General features: G+C 45.3%; 1 protein-coding gene across 1 annotated transcript in view; it reads right to left on the bottom strand.

Annotated features, from left to right (window-relative positions):
- Positions 1 to 16,373, bottom strand: part of HSPA4 (heat shock protein family A (Hsp70) member 4) — a 481,472-nt gene that overhangs the window by 127,722 nt on the left and 337,377 nt on the right. The window lies entirely within an intron of this gene.

Below are 16,373 nucleotides of genomic sequence, written 5' to 3'. Positions count from 1 at the left end.
CCTGTGCTATTGTTGTAAATCTTTCCCACCTGGCGATGGAGACTGTGAGAAAGTGCCATCTTTCTTGCATGGTATGCCCCCACTTTTTGCTAAATTGCTGAATGTACTTCGATTGAGTGTACCCTGGGTTCCTGCCAATCAGGTGCCCAGGGCCTATGTTCCTTCCTTAAACCACACAAACCCCAAATTGGCAAACCCTAGCCACATGTCAGCCCCTAGTAAATGGTACCCTAGGTACCCAGGGCCTTGTGACCAGGGAAGGCCTCTAAGGGCTGCAGCACTCATTGTGCCACCCTCAGAGGCCCTGTACCCTTACACACACACACTGCCCTTGCAGGCTTAGTGTCTGGGTGCAGGACAAAACAAAGAGTCGACATGGCACACATCACTGTGTACCATGCCCATCACCTACACTGCCAAGGCATATGTCAGCCACCCCTCTAGCTGGGTGCCTTACGCCTATGGTGTGGGCACAGGAGCAGGAGCCCTGTGCCCCTACAGTACCCAGGTCCATTCCTGGGCACTGTAAGTGCAGTGCTGTCATTTAAGAATACATGGTGCTGAGAGCTTGTCAAACACGAGCTCCACAGCACCATATTGGCAACACTGAAGCCTGGGAAGTTTGGTATCAAACTTCTCAGCACATTGAACCCACACTGATGCCAGTGTAGGATTTAATGTACTAAGCGCCCCAGAGGGCATCTTAGAAGATGCCCCCTTACAGCTAACTTGCAATCCACGTCTGCTCTGAGGCTGCCCAGGCTGCCACACAGCAGACACGTTGCTGGACCCCTGGGTGGGAGAGCCCCTGCTCTCCCGGGCCTGCAACAATGCACATCCTGGGTGAGGTGAGAAATCTCCTCCCCCAGGATGAGCAAAGGGAAGCTTCAAAGGCATGCCGCCAGTTGGAGTTTCCCCAGGCCACTGCAACCCCCCACTCTGGCGGGAAGCTTGGCCGGAAACCCCATACAAGGACAGGGGATGTGCCAGCCTGCCCACCCCACCCCTCAGGTGGGGGAGGCGAGGTGAAGCACATCTCCGGGCTCTCGCCATCTTGAAGATAGGAGGCCCTACCCTATCAGGATTAGGCTACTGCCCCCTCCCACAGGAGAGAGGCAGGATAGGGGGTGTACCCACCCCAGGACAAGGACCCATTGGTCCCTGGCCTTCACCTACCTGTAACGCCCCTAAATCTAGTATTTAGGGGCCCCCTGAACCTTCCTTCCTCAGATTCCAGATAGAAAAACGACAAGAAGAGCAAGAAGAACAAAGACCTGCCCTGCAGCTGCTAAAAAGAGAAGAAGACACCAACTGCTTTGGCCCCAGCCCTACCGGCCTGTCGACTCTCGAACCTGCACCAGCGCGGCATCCCACGTGGCCAGCAACCTCACCAACCCCGGAGGACCTGGCTACCTTTTAGCTCTAAGCCCCTGGGACTCCCACGAGTAGAGGCTCTACTCAAGAAACCTACTTGCTATCCCTGGCACCAGCCCGGGACCGCGGACCCAACACACTCTGCACCAGCCAAGCCTGGCCAGTGCCGGAGTGGACAAAGACCCAGAGGACGACCCCACGGCGACTGTGACCCAGAGTCCGGCACCCAAGGACCCCCCTCGACATCCCGGAAGAAGCCTGCAGCCTCAGAACCCAGTGCCACCCCAGCCGCGATCAACCAGAGGGTAAGATTCCCGACGTCAAAAGGCACCCCTGCACCCGGCGCCCTGCGACCCCCTGTGCCCAATCCCGGGGTACCCACCTAACCTACAACTACCCAACTTACCTCTCGAAGTGGTGGTGGCACCTGGAACATCCTCGTCCCCGAGCCTGCAGCCTCTTTCCAAACCGGAACATTCCCATTGATTTCCATTGAGCGCCCTAAGGCTCAAAAGCACCCTGCAACCAGCCGCCCGAGTGGCCCTGGCAGTGCCCTCTCTACACTAACCTACTTCCCCACTTGCCCTGAGTAAGTGACCAGGAGCCCAGCTCCCACAGCCGCGTGGCTTGCCAGACAGCAGCCACCAACCAAGGCCCCCCTATCCCTCATAGGATAACATTGGGCCCAACTCTCTCTGCACCCGGCCGTCCTGAAACCGCTGAGGGTGAACCAACTGTACCTACCTGACACTGGGGGACCCCTGAGTCCATGCCCGGAATTTCAACACTACCAGTCGAGTACTTACCCTTAAACCGCTAACTTCATTTTCCTCATAGGGTAACCTTGACTGGCTTTTTCTTCAAAAATCTTCTAAGTGTGAACTTTTCAAAACTGCAAAAATTCACCAAAAATCAGCCAAGTGACAAAAACGAATTTACTCACCTGCTCCTAGGTGAGCTCCCAGTGCTGGATCTTGGTGCCCAGCCCTGACCTTGAAAAGTACTCACAACTATACTTACCTCTAACTCATTTTTCTCCCATAGGAAACCATTGTCTGCTTTTCTGTGAAATTTCTTCTAAGTGTCTACTTTTGCAAATTTGAAATATTCTTTTAAAATCGTACCATTTCTGCAAACGAAATTACTTACCTGTTTCTGATAAGGACCCCAGTCCTGGGTCTAGGTACCCAGTCCTGGATTACTAAAGTAACGATAAAGTACTCTACCTGCAATTTGAATTTCTTGCCATAGAGATCCATTGAATGTTTTCTTTGAAATATTTTCTAAGTGCTAACTTTTGAAATAGCTAAATATTATTTAACAATCATTACAGTTATTAAGTCGACTTTCATCACTTGATTCTGAATACTGACCCCAGGCTGGTTCTAGGATCCAGACCTGGAATTCCAAAAGTAATCTGAAAAGTAATTTATTACAAATAACCTGAATTTACCATTGAGCTCAATGCATTGTTATGTTTAGGAAATAGGATTGTTTATTGCAACCAACTGTGACTGTTTACACAAATTTATTGCTTGAAACAAAAGTATTTATATTCAACTTCTCATTCTGAGAAAGTATATTTTTACCCCCTTGTGGTTCTAAAAATAAAACAAGCATATATTTTATATATACAAATCATTGGCCTAGAGTTCAGTTATTGAGTGTGTGAAACCATTTGCTGACTGAGTGTGTACAATAAATGCTTTACACTGTCCTCTGGTACTGCCTTACTGCTCGACCAAGCTACCACTTTTGAGAGTAAGGTCATACCTAACTTTGACCTCTATCAGCCTCTGGGGGACTGTGGACTCTGTACACCCTGTACCTATTAGGGAACAGTATATACAGAGCCACTTTCTCACAGAGACGCAATCCATTTTGTTGTGCATGGACAGATTCCATTCGCACTTTTCTTCATATCTTGGTATTCCTCTTTCCACTTAGCGGTTTGCTTGGCTTCTCTAGTGGCCAAGTTCTTTCACCTAGATAGATGCTATCCTCTGGTTAGTCGATCTGGTGGCAGTCCTCTATTATACATATTTCAGACCCCTCCGCCCCTTTTAGTGGTCATGTACCTACGTTCCAGTGTGGCATTTTAGCCTTCGTTTAATTGGATACATGCCTATCTTCCTTGGAGTTGGGTTACAACTGGCATCTGGACTTCGGTACCACTATGCCTGAGGAAACATGCTCCTTACTCTTGGTGCATTTTCATTGCTTGCATTTTTGTTTTGGTCATTACCACCTTTAGAAGAGACCTCTCTCTCTTCCTTCCTTATCCTTTCCCACTGAAGTGTGGCCAATTTTAATCTAAGTCAGCTGGTCCTCCTGGACCTAGTGTGGGATTGGCTCGCAGACACTCAGCCTAGAGATTATGGCTATGGTATCTAATTAACTTCACAAGTTAAGGAATCTGCTGCTAGATGTCTATCAGATGTAGTGTTCCGGGGACAAGCAGAGATTGCAAACTTCGTACAGGTCGGCGCGTGGAAATATAGCACAACACCTGGGACATAGCTTAAATGGAGTCCATTCCATCGACTGCTAGCGCGGTCGACACGGGTAAGCCCTCCAGCCTGCCTCGAGTTTTCCGATGGAAAGTTTTTCGAAGTGAGACTATGCGCGTTGAATGAGGGAGCGCAATCGAATACAACATCGAGGGAGTGGGTTGTGCGTCGAAGGGGTCCGAAAACTGTACCGAACCAGATGGCGCAGAAAAACAATCTAAGGATGGAGTCGATGCCCATGCGCACTATCACCAAAAGGAGGAGTCACCTACCTCGTGACTACAAGACTTCTTTGAACAAAAACAAAGTGCAAACATCTGGACCCAATACCAGATGGCAATCTATGCTAAAGCATATGATCTACAGCTCATATGCCTCAAACACTTCTTACCAAAGGACTTTCCTTCATAGCCACCACAGGTGTAGACAAGTTTGAACTGTTGAGACATTTTTGCGTTTATTAGACGCATTAGATTGAAACAATTCTTTATCAATCAAGATCCTAACAGAGGACAACCAATCGGGCCTTAAACCTCCGTCCAACTTCATTCCTAGCCTGCATTTACTGGGTCCTGAAGTTGAGATCTTTGAAAAGGGGGTCCTTAAGAAAATTCAAAAGATAACTAAATATATCCCTAAACCTATTCCTAATTTAACACACCAAGAGAATATGGCCCTTAACAAATTGAAAAATAAAACTCATGTGACAGTCAAACCTTGCAACAAAGGAGGAGGAATTGTTATGTTCGACACCGAGCAATATAAAAGCAAGATGATAGCCATGTTAGAAGTACAAGAACACTACAGAGTCAAAGGCAACCCAGGACCCAGAGTAAAAATCTAAATATATGATATCAGCAAGAAAGCTGAAGTGAAAGGCATCATCTGTTAGAAGGAATTTGAATTCCTTACTTCATCCAATACCCGCATCCCTGTGATATGAGGTGCCTATAAAACACAAAAATACTCAGGACCCGCCACTACGCCCCATTGTATCCACAATAGGTGCTGCTACGGAGCCACTGTCTCAATACATTGATGTTTTTCTGAAACCTTTAGTTAGAAGACTTCCCTCTTATATTAGACACACTGGCCGTCTTATCTCGAAAGTAAGTGGTGTTCCCTTTAACGACAAAAGAGAAATAATGGTCACTATGGATATAGAGGCTTTGTACACTAATGTACCACAAAAGCAGGCATTAGAAGTAGTACAAGACTTTATATCTAGAGCAGGTATACAACATAATCAGAAGTTTTGAGCACAATGATTGGATATAGTACTCAGTGATTTTTGTTTTTTTTCATTTGACAAAGTTCTATACAAACAAGTAAAATAAGTCAGCATGGGGGCATCTTGTTCCCCTAGCACAGTCAACCTTTATATGGGCAACTTTGAGGGGAAGTTTATCCACAATGAAATAGCCCCTTTCTTTGAAAACATACCATCTTGGTATCGTTTTACTGACAATATATTCTTTGTGTGGAAGAGCGAAGAAGATCTGGATCAGTTTCTAGAATGGATCAACTTACGTGATAACCTTACATTTACCCCTAAATAAAAAGAAGAGAAAGAGTTGAGTTCCTTGATATCTGGATAGAACATGAGAACCAACACCTCTCAGTATCACTATACACCAAACCTAAGGCCAAAAATACTTTACTTCATTACAACAACTTCCACCCGCATTGGCAAAAGGATGGGATTCCATTTAGTCAATTTTTGCGACTTCGCAGGAAATTTTTCTAATCTTCTAGAATTCACGAAACATGCACAAATACTCAAACAAAAGCCTCTGGCCAGAGGTTATCCCATGAGACTTGTTTGTGACTCCTTTAGAAGGGCAACATATTTTAATAGGGATATAATGTTTGAGACTTGTGAGAAAAAGGTAGAAGAGAAGAACAAAAGTTACTTACCTGTAAACTGTGGTTCTCCAGTATTGGTGTCTTTCATAGATTCACATGCTTGAATATTCCCCGTCGTCAAAGTGGGAGTCCCACGGTACATAACAAAGCAATGTAGCAACAACATAAGCCTATTAGGCCTACAGGAAAGAAAAAACCATAGAGTTTTCATGGATAGACAACTTGTCACTTCTATAACATATCCCTGTCGTTTTGTTCTAGGTCAAATCCAGCCAATCAGGCGTCCGCACCCTCTAGAACCCTCTCCCCAGAGACTCAGGCTCTCAGATTTTCGTAGCACAAGAGTGACATAAAGTCAAATACAAGGAAGAGCCTCTGAGGGGAGGTGGGTGGGTCGCATGTGAATCTATGAAAGACACCAATACTGGAGAACCACAGTTTACAGGTAAGTAACTTTTGTTCTTCTCCAGTATTGGGGTGTCTTTCATAGATTCACATGCTTGAATAAGAGTAGTGAGCAGTGGTAGCAGAATACAAGGTACATAAGAAGCCAGATAGTAGTATACAGTGCAAAGATTATATGCATAAAATAATAGAAGTCTAACTATATATAACAGATATATATATATATATATATATACACATACACACACATCTTATACGTAAATATATAAATAAATAAAAGTACCTTGTATGCAGGAGGAGGGAAGCAACAGAGGCTCACCTTATTTAAAAAGATTACGCAGGACTGCCTGTCCTACAGCTGTATCCGTGTTGTCTGCAGCATCCAGACAGTAATGTCTCGTAAAGGTGTGTCTGCTGGACCATGTCGCCGCTCTACAGATGGATTGAAGAGGGACTCCAGCAAAAAGCGCAGTGGAAGAAGAAACCTTCCTCGTGGAGTGCGCTTTCACAGCCGCAGCGAGAGGTTTTCCTGCTTGTTGGTGGCAAAAGGCAATAGCAAAGGATATCCAACGTGCTATAGATTATTTGGTGACAGGATGACCTTGCCGCATTCGCCCGTAGGCGACAAAGAGTTGGTCAGTTTTACGAATGGCAGAAGTTCTTTGAAGATAAAATTTGAGACATCTCTTGACATCCAAAGAATGAAGTGACTTTTCTGCAAAAGTTTGAGGATTAGGAAAAAATGTTTTTAAAACAACCGGCTGATTGAGGTGGAAATCAGATGGCACCTTAGGGATATATGCCGTATTGGTGCGAAGCAGAACAGAGTCTTTAGTAAATTGAAGAAAAGGTGGGTTAATGGTAAATGCTTGCAAGTCACTGACCCGGCGTGAGGGTGTAAGCGCCAGGAGAAGAGAAGTCTTCCAGGTGACATGTTTGAGGCTGACCTTATGTATTGGCTCAAATGGCGATTTCATGAGCTGCGCCAATACCATGTTTAGATGCCAAGGAGGAGGAGGCCGACGTATCGGAGGACAAATAAAGAAAAAGAACCTCTTATCTGACCTATCTTATTTATGCAGTATTAATCACTTGTATTTAACAAAAACCCCCAGAAAAACAAAATTACTTCAAAAACATTCATTCTTTTTATTATTTTCTTTTTTTGTACTGAATTATAAGTGGCAAAACAATCATGTATGTGCTATTGGCATATAATTTGCATGTACATCATACAATACTACAAAAACAGTGTTTCCACATTAATTGAGTTTCATAAATACGTATGAATTTAGAAAACAACACAGTTTAAGAAGAAACTTGTGGAGAAGAACCCCCAGGGAAGAAAAATATATAAAACAGTCACATCAACATTCTCACAAAGCAGTCTCTTTCATACCAGCAGACATTCCACATTGAATAAAGAGAAAAAATTAATTTTTCATAAAAACAACCATAAACCAGCTCTGGTGAGGGATCCTACTTAAGTTTTGATTCAAAGAAAAGATTTTTTTTAATATATACATATAGTTCCTGCTAAGTCCTGAGATACTGGAATCAGGGCGTGGATCTCCCAGATGTATGGTTGATACTCCTGGTCTAAACATACGAAAAAGTCCTTTGAAGAATTGTTTCATTACTCTTGACGAGTAAAGGGAGTTCGAGCCATCTTGGCGGAATCGTGAGATTGCCGCTAAAAAGACTTTAAGGGTAGCATATGACAGGCCTGATTTTGCTAGGTGCAAAAAGAAAGGTAGTAGTTGTTCAGGCTTAAAATGGATAGGATGAATTTTGGCATCACTGCACCATAAACAAAAGCGTTTCCATTTGAGTTTGTAAGTTTTTACAGTAGAGGAAGCTCTAGCCTTTGCCAATACTTCTCTGCACTCCAAAGGGATGTCCATATTCACAAATTCAAATTCAAAGTGCTCAGGTTCCAAGCTGCTAAGTGTAGAGACGCAGGATCGGGATGGCAAATTTGACCGTGTTCCGTGGTCAAGAGATTCGGAAGAGGACGAAGCATGATTGGTTCGCACTGAGACAGTAGCAGCAGCTCCGTGAACCATATTTGTCGAGGCCAACGGGGGGCTATTAGGATGAGCCGACAGGGTTCTCTCCTCATTTTCCGTAGGACCTTGGGGACAAGAGGTATCGGTGGAAAGGCGCAAGCATGAATTTTGGACCAGTTCATCAAAAAGGCATTCCCGCATGACTTTGGTTGGGGAAGCCAACTTGCGTAGAACTGGCATTTCCGGTTCAGATAGGTTGCGAAGAGATCCAGATTCGGGGGACCCCATAGCTGGAATATGCGATCCAGAATGGGTTGGTGCAATTCCCATTCGTGATTGGTCGTGGAGGATCTGCTTAGGGAATCCGCAAGGACGTTGGACGCTCCCGGAACATGGACTGCAGTGAGGGCGATGTGGTGTTGAATCGCCCACTTCCAAATCTTTTGGGTCTGAAGGGACAACAGAACGGACCTCGTGCCTCCTTGCTTGTTGATATAATGCATGCACGTTGTGTTGTCCGTCCTGATCAATACCGTGCTTCCGTAAATGATGATTCGGAAAGCTTTCAGAGCCAGAAAGATTGCCAGTAATTCTAACAGGTTGATGTGTCTTGTCTTCTGATGAACAGACCACCTGCCTTTCACAGTAAGACCCTGCAGGTGAGCGCCCCAACCTTCGAGAGAGGCGTCGGTGGTAAGGGTGAATTGTGGAGAGTCCGCCAGAAAAGGACATCCCGAGGAGACATGTTCCTCGTGAGTCCACCATAAAAGAGCCTTTTTGAGGCTATGAGTGACTGACTAGGTCGTTGAAATTGCCGGAGACCTGAGCCCATTGCTTGTCCAGCTCTTCTTGGACAGGTCTCATCTTCAGGCGGCAGTGAGGGACTAGAGGAATGCAGGACGACAACATCCCTAGGAAACACTTCAACTGTCGGACAGAAACGAACTCTTTTAGATGGATAGAGGCCGCTAGATTGCGAAGACGTTGTCGTCGTTCGTGCGACACAAAAGCTTTCCCTAGAGTTGTATCCAGAATGGCTCCCAAGAACAGTCTGCTTTGAGCTGGGTGCAACTGAGATTTGTCTAAGTTGAGCGTGATGCCCAGAGATTGGAACAGGGAGCTGCAGACCAGAGTTTGCGTGGACGCCAGTTTAAAGGACTTTGCGTTTAGAAGGCAGTCGTCTAGGTAGGGAAAGATTTGAATTCCCTGAAGGCGAAGGTAAGCTGCCACCGGTGCAAGGACTTTTGTGAACACTGGGGGAGCAGAACGAAGGCCGAATGGCAGGACTTTGAATTGAAAATCCCGTCCGGCAACCCTGAATCGGAGGAACTTTGTGTCTTGGCAATATGGGAAGATGAAAGTAAGCATCTTGGAGATCTAGCGTTGTCATGAATTCTCTGTGAGAGAGAAAAGGAAGGACCTCTTGTAGGGACAACATGCGAAAAGTTTGTCTCTTTACGTATTTGTTCAGGGCTCTCAAATCCAAAATGGGACGCCATTCTCCCGACTTCTTCTGAATAAGGAAGAACCTTGAGTAGAACCCCCTGCCTTTCTGTAGTTTTGGCACCACTTCGATCGCTCCCTTTCTCAATAATATGTTTAGCTGAATCAAAAGCTCTTTCAAATGTGCAGGAGGGGGACCTCTTGGTGGAGTATTGAGGAATTTTTATAAATTCCAAAGCGTGTCCCCTGCGCACAAGATAGAGAACCCATTGATCTGTGGTGATTTGCGACCATTTTAAGAAGAAGCGGGAGATTCGACCTCCAAGTCTTGGAGGAGTCCGTGAGTGAGGGTAAGGAGAGTCATTGTTTCTTTGAGGAATCCTTTCCTCTGTAGGAAGATTTGCCTCTGTATTGTCTGTAATTGGAGGAATTTTGCTGCCGATAAGATTGTCGGTTTTGCGAGGAATAGCAGCCTTGTCCTTGCCTGTACTGGTTGGAATTGCCTCGAAAGGAAGAAGAGGAACCACGACCTCTTGCACCCCGAAATGGCTGTTTTTTTAATTGTAAAGACCCTAGAGCACGAGCTGTGTCAGTGTCCTTCTTGATTGCTTGAAGGGCATCATCTATATGCTGGCCGAAAAGGGATTAGCCGTCGTAAGGCATGTCCAAGATCTTCGTTTGCACCTCTTGACGAAAGGACGTGGCCCGTAACCAGCCCTGACGCCGGAGGACTGCAGCGCCAGCCAAAAGACGGAAGCCAGAAGAGGACACATCAATGGAGCAATCTATAATTTCCGAAGAAATTCTTTCTCCCTCTTGGAGAATCTTCAAAGCCTCTTGCCTGGATGATTCGGGAATAAGATTGATCAGAGATGAAATGTCCGACCACATTTGGCGATCGTAGCGGCCTAAGATCACCAAAGAATTGGCTGCTCGTACCGTTGCCGCCGCCATAGTGGAACATTTTTTCCCTATACCATCCAGCCTTCGACCTTCGCGATCTGGAGGTGCCGACAAAGGAGATGAAGCATTTCTGGATCGGCGTTGGGCTGCCTGAGTGACGATGGAATCAGGCTTTGTTTGCGAGGTCAAACAGGCAGGAGAATTTGGAGGAGCCTTGTACTTTTTGTCGATTCTAGGAAGGATGGCAGGAATCAAATTAGGGGTTTGCATTAATTTAAGGCCCTCTTGCCATATGAAATCAATGATTGGAATGCAACGGACCTGCTTTTGAGGTTGGTCCTTAAAGTCATAAGAAACAATCCTCCTCTCTAGTTGTCATAGGGAGGTGAAATCTCTTAGCTGCTCTCTCCATGAGCAAATGGAAACCACCAATGTCAACTGGGGGAGAATCCAAAGGAGCGGATCGGCGGGAGAAGGAGTTTGGATCTGATAATTGTCCCAGTCGGAAAGGAGGGAAGCATCATCCAGCTCACCTTCCTCTTTGTCCGCGTCATCATCCTGGTCCTCGATAACATCTTCATGCGTGAGAAGAGGAACCCCAAGACATTGTTCATTAGTTACCGGCGTCGGTGTGACTCCTGGTTCTCTATGAAACACAGATTGTTGAGGTGTCTGCGGTGTTGGAGTGGTATGCCCAGACCGTGGAAAACAGCGATTATAATCATCGAGCATATATTGCAAATTGGAAATCAGACTTAAAGGCAATTGTGCCATAGAAGGTTGCGGAAGTGGATGCGTGTCATAAGACGAGAAATCTTCTTGTTGCAAATCCTCCTCATCATCTGTGTCCTGACACTTAATTAAGAGCTCGGAAGGACTGCGAGCAGGCCTAAATCTGTCATCCTCATATTCATCATTGTCAGATGAGAACAGTAACTCAGGGTGTTGCACAGGTGGTTTGAGTGGCATTAGGGTGTCCAGAGACGATTGCCGTCGTTGAAGTAGAGGTTGAAGTGTCTAAGGGTAGCAAATCCAGAATTGGAGCTGTAGCCGTCGTTGCCGGTGCTGAAATTCGCCGTTGAACTGCCGTCGACGACGAAGCCACCGTCGACGATGAAGCCGTCGACGACGAAGCACCCCTCGACGATGAAGCACCCCTCGACGACGAAGCACCCCTCGACGACGTCTGCTTCTTCTTATGCTTGATACTCGTCGACGACGAAGTTAAAGGCAACGTCGACGAGATTGGTCTCACTCTCATAGATACCAGCGTCGTCGGTGAAGACGCCGACGACATGATCATTGCTGGCTTCAGGGACATAGATGCCGATGTCGTCGATGTAGGTGCGACGACGGCAGCTCTCGTCGACGGAGGAAGGCTTGATGAACTCGTCAACGAGAGAGGCAGTTTGTGAGGTAAAAACTGCGTAGACGGAGTCTTAGACGCCTGAGAATCAGATCTCGGGGCGTCAAGGAAACAGATAGACTCCTGTGGGGGGAAATCACCCCTCTTGAAGTTGAAGGTTCTCCATGATGTTTCTTCACCATCTTAGGACGAGGAGAAACTTTTTGAGAGTCAGAAGACCTCTTCAAAGAGGGAGCAGTTTGGATAGAAGACACACTTTCCACATCAGAAACAGGATTTTCTGAAGTCTTCAGCTTCTGTAGCCACAGAAGGAGACGCCCTTCTCTGTCCTTCAAAGTTTTCTGTGAGAAGGTTCTGCAAATTTTACAGTCCTTTACCAAATGTTCAGGATACAAACAATAAATACATTTTTTGTGAGGATCTTCAGAATGAAGTCTCAGTTTACAACAGCTCCCACAAGGTCTGAAGAGGGATTTCTTGGTTGAAGACATCCTAGACTTAATCTTCTGTGAAATATGAGATGAAAAAAACTGAGCAAGCTCAGGGAGACTCCCTTCACACGACGTGCGGTAGAAAATCTGAGAGCCTGAGTCTCTGTGGAGAGGGTTCTAGAGGGTGCGGACGTCTGATTGGCTGGATTTGACCTAGAACAAAACGACAGGGATATGTTATAGAAGTGGCAAGTTGTCTATCCATGAAAACTCTATGGTTTTTTTCTTTCCTGTAGGCCTAATAGGCTTATGTTATTGCTACATTGCTTTGTTATGTACCGTGGGACTCCCAATTCGACGACGGGGAATAGTCAAGCATGTGAATCTATGAAAGACACCCCAATACTGGAGAATTTGGTTTGTGTCACGCGCCATACCAATCTAGATCAGAAAATCGGACAGGCCAAGTTGATTCACAGTGGTATCTATTAAACATCAATGAAAACGATCCTAAATTACCCAAACCTGTATTTGCATTTAGGCGAAACAGGTACTTATTAGTCAGAGCAAGACCGAAGACGAAAAATCTATTCTGCCAGAAATGCATCACTGGCGCACACCTGGTCAAAGGCAATCACAGGTGTAGCACATGTCAGAGTTGTGAGAACGCTCTGATAACAAGCCAAATAAAAATTGGCAACAAAATAATTGATTTAAGCACTATGAGTAACTGCAGCACCACTAATTCAGTTTACAGTGACTTATGTTCATGTGGACATCCCTATGTGGGAGTAACAGGGAGAGGATTCAGACTTCGTATAGGAGAACACAAGTCTAATATCCGCAAGCAGAAAACTACTGCTCCTATTGTTCAACACTGATTGGAACAGGGACATACTGACAAGGAACTTAGATGGACTATACTTGAAAAAATAATACCACTGAGCAGCAGAGAAAACATGAAATACCGCAAAAGAAGGGAAGGGTTTTGGCTTTGGCTTGTGGACACACAACAAAAAGGTCTCAACAAAATGAAACCATGGGAGAATGTTTTGTAGACCACTGGCTTTTCTTTTTGACATTGGGGTTTCCGCTATATACCTCCCTTCGTTCTCCAGATTTAGGCTCACTTTCCTGGAGCCCCACGATTGCTGCTCTGTAAGATACAACTATATATTACTGCCCCCTTTTTATACATCTTAGCTCTCTACCATTTGAGGAATTTATCTTAGAGTCTTTGCACCAGTATCCATTGTCTGAGTGGATTTTCATTATTGGCCCCCATTCTTCTGTTATTTATGGTATAAATTCTTGTTTTGATTTTCCCTCTTTTTAGCCAGAATTTTAGATACCATTCTATGATTATTGGGATATATTCATTCTGCTTCCGATTGCAAAAAAGATTTTTTCTTCACTGTGTAGGGTTCTCTTCTCTTTATTCCAGTTTTCATTTTTACTCAATTCCTTCAAGGGGGGGGGGCGGAGGGGGGGACGGACGTTTTCTTCCACGTTCCGTCACTGCAATGTTAAGCTCTAGTGTCCAACTTTATCCCTGTGTTCCGATCACGTGATCGGATGGCAATTCGCCTTTACCTGACTCGTATTGGCGTTTCCTGCCGTGACACTGATGCCGGCAGTCCAGTGATCGTATGCAATGAGTCACCAATCATTGCTCTACTGGATTATGTTTTTTTAGTGGTCCTCGTAGTTGCTAAATCGGAATACAGGTGGGGCAGTTTATAGAGTTTACTCTCCCTTTTGTCATGGGCGAGTCTACGCAGGGTTTGGATATTTAATACCCCTGCGTTCAGACTCCAGTAATGGTCACTCGTGATCTGCCCCTATTTGGCATCAGCAGATGTTACCTCGAGTCCTAATCGTGGCACATTCTAATTTTTGTGGGGACCTAGAGGAATGGTTTCCCTACCCGGGGCGTGACCATGTGACTTAAGAATAGCTCTAGCCATTTACCTACAGAGCGTATAACTTCTGTTTCTCGATCTATAGGTGTCTCCTTTATTATGAAACATGAAGTAGTACCTAGATACATGGAGATTCTACTATTCACCCAGGGCAAAGTCTAATCATTGGAATAGGAAAAAGTTGGTCCCTATTCGGAGGTAGCTATTTCACTTCAAGTCAAAATAACTTTATTCGGTGCAAAGACGACACAAGTTTGACAAACACACATTACAAGTTAAAATTTACATATTCTTATTGATAAAAACAGATTAAAAATATCAACCATAAAATTTTGTGATGATTAAAATTACACAATAAAAATGGTAACCTTCCTATTAGTTAGCTATTGCTCATAACGCTTCCTAATGGCCATTGCAACTTTGATATCATTTGAAACAGCAATACAGATAGCAGGAGAGGCCAATGATTGCAAATATTGGAACCCGTCAACATATGTACAAGGCCGGATTTCCCTTAAAAGTGGTGCTAAAAATGTTCCCCTTGGTTCTTTATAGAGGGAGCAAAATAAAGTGCAGCTTGGGTTGCCATGTTGTCACAAGGACAAGGAATGAGATTGTCGGCCCACCCAGCTTGTTTTGGGAATGCCAGTAGAAAGTGCCTAGACGGAGTCTGGTTAAAAAATATGGTATCTGTACATTAATAGTAAAAGTTAAAAAAATTGCTGTTTGGCAAGGAATGAGCAAGTGGAACCTGTCGTCTAAGATTGCATGTGGTCTGCGGTTGCCCAGAGATAATGCGCCTCTTTTATAATGGCCTTGGCGTTTGTGTGAATACTCGGATTGTCAAAGTACTCTCCCAAACCCATCTCAAAGAGCCTTTCCCTCACACATCGAAGCCAGGGGATAGACAGCGCACTGTCCAAGTTGATGCAATCTTCGATCACCTCCCTAGAAAACAATAACTCCTCCAGCTATTTCACTTACTCTTGCCACCATCTGAGGAAAGTATAGCTATGTTTTGCTCAATCTTAATTATATTTGTTTTTTTTTTGCTTTATCATCAATAGGATGTTGATGTGGCAGAGTGTTTTTCTTTGAGCACTCCCAATAATATTTGACTGGTTCCCTTCTCTGTCCTCTGCAAAGAGAGGATATGTGAGTATTCGAGCCATTTGACCCTCCTAAACTTTTTTTTTCTTCTCTAATTCAGACCTAGGATTCCAATTTCTGTTAAAGAACAAGTTACTTACCTTCGGTAACGATGTATCTGTAAGAAACATTAGTTAGTTAGATTCCTCACCTTAGAATATCCCCAGGCGTCAGACTGGATCCGGAAGATTTTTCTTCAGCAATACCCCTTGCGCGTCGCTAGGCGTAGTCTGCGGTTCCGCGTCTGTCGTCGGCGTCGTGCGCCGGAATGACGTCGGAGTACTTAGACGCCGCCCTCGCGTGCTGACGTCAGTTCTTGTACATAGCTTTCCGCGCCAGGAACGCAGAGCCATGCAAAGACCGACACTGGTGCCAAAAATAAAATCTAGGGGCCTGAAAAGGATAACCTTAACCCTAGATGTCAGTTCGCAGAACGGGGAGGATGGGTGGGTCGGTGAGGAATCTAACTAACGTTTCTTACAGATACATCGTTACCGAAGCTAAGTAACTGGTTCATCTGAAAGAAACACGTTAGTTAGATTCCTCACCTTAGAATAGATACCCAAGCAATACCATCCCCGGTGGTGGGTCTGCGAACCAAGATCACACCAGAAAGTCCTGGAGGACAGAACGGCCGAAGAAGCCATCCCTCCGGACTTGGCTGTCAAGGCAATAATGTCTAGCAAACGTGTGTAGCGAAGCCCATGTTGCCGCCTGACAGATGTCCTGCAAAGGGACTCCTCGTCCCAAAGCAGTAGTAGCCGCTGTGTCCCGAGTAGAATGGGCGCGCAGCCCAACAGGAGGGTCCTTTTTCGCCAATGAATAGCAAATTTTGATGCACAAAACGACCCACCGAGAGATGGTCCGTTTGTGCACAGCTTTCCCCTTCTTAGCACCCACGTATCCAACGAAAAGTTGGTCGTCCACTGCTTTGTGCGGTCCAAATAAAAGGAGAGCGCACGTTTTGGGTCCAGACGGTGGAGCCTCTCTTCCTC

Source organism: Triturus cristatus, chromosome 7 (genome assembly GCF_964204655.1).
Source record: "Triturus cristatus chromosome 7, aTriCri1.1, whole genome shotgun sequence".
In the NCBI taxonomy this organism is placed as follows: domain Eukaryota; kingdom Metazoa; phylum Chordata; class Amphibia; order Caudata; family Salamandridae; genus Triturus; species Triturus cristatus.
This window is presented reverse-complemented; position numbering and strand designations above follow the sequence as displayed.